Genomic DNA, 1,023 nt, shown 5'->3' with positions numbered 1-1,023 from the left:
AGGTCTGGGTACAAAATAATAAATATTCGTTTATTATACATACATTCTAAAATTATTTGTATGAAAAATATGACTGCTGCCTGATAAAATTACTACCCAAAACATCCTCTAATTTAGTGTACATTATTCAATGACTGTAGCAGTTATGTTCACAAGATGAATTCAGAGATGCTCCCAGTTTATATCTCAGCCAGGTTCCTAAGTTGTTCTGCCTGAAGTTCTGTGGCTTCCACCTGCCTCTCTTGTGAACTACAAGGCAATACCTTCAAACAGGCAGTCAGAATCTCGTTCTAAATCCTTGCATACTTACCATTCACAATTACCTTCCCATCTCTTACAATGCAACACAACCTCTGCAACTGAAACAATACCATTACATAACCTAGGAATCAACTGACAGTTTCAAATATGTGACACAACATAAATAAATATATACATATAAATATACATATATTCTAATGGCAGAAAAGGAAAATCACATTTATGGGTCTGAAATTTTTACAGAAAAATTAAGCCACTCCCAATGAGACATTCCACAATTCAGTAAATGGTTAAAAACAATGAAACCTGTCTAGAACAGGTACCAGCCTTTATCTAATAAGTTCTCTGGTTTGGCAACAGAATGAAAACCAAAGTAAACCTAACTCTAGTAATCAGAAACTGGTTAACACAAACATGGAAAAGAAAAATAGCTATTTAACAAAAAGTAGTCTCACGAAATATTTACAGTAATTTGTTCATATACAAGGTGGTTCAAATATGACCGGGACTGATTTGTGTGTAAACAAGAACCACTGTGCAGCAGCTGTTCGACCTTGAGAGAGTGAAGCCACAACCTCCACCCTCCCTCCTGTTCGGGTTACAACCTGTGCAGTCCTGTCTGGGAGCTGCTAGAGTGGTGAGCGAACAGAAGGTACCGCGGAGCGTGGAACAACGCACTGTGATCAAATTCTTCGTTAGAGAAAACGTCCCGCCCCTGAAATTCACCACAGACTCCAACAACAGTATGGGGAAAAGTGTCTC

Source organism: Cryptotermes secundus, unplaced genomic scaffold (genome assembly GCF_002891405.2).
Source record: "Cryptotermes secundus unplaced genomic scaffold, Csec_1.0 scaffold1882, whole genome shotgun sequence".
Classification (NCBI taxonomy): domain Eukaryota; kingdom Metazoa; phylum Arthropoda; class Insecta; order Blattodea; family Kalotermitidae; genus Cryptotermes; species Cryptotermes secundus.
The sequence above is the reverse complement of the archived record's forward strand: the minus strand, read 5'-3'. Positions refer to the sequence as shown.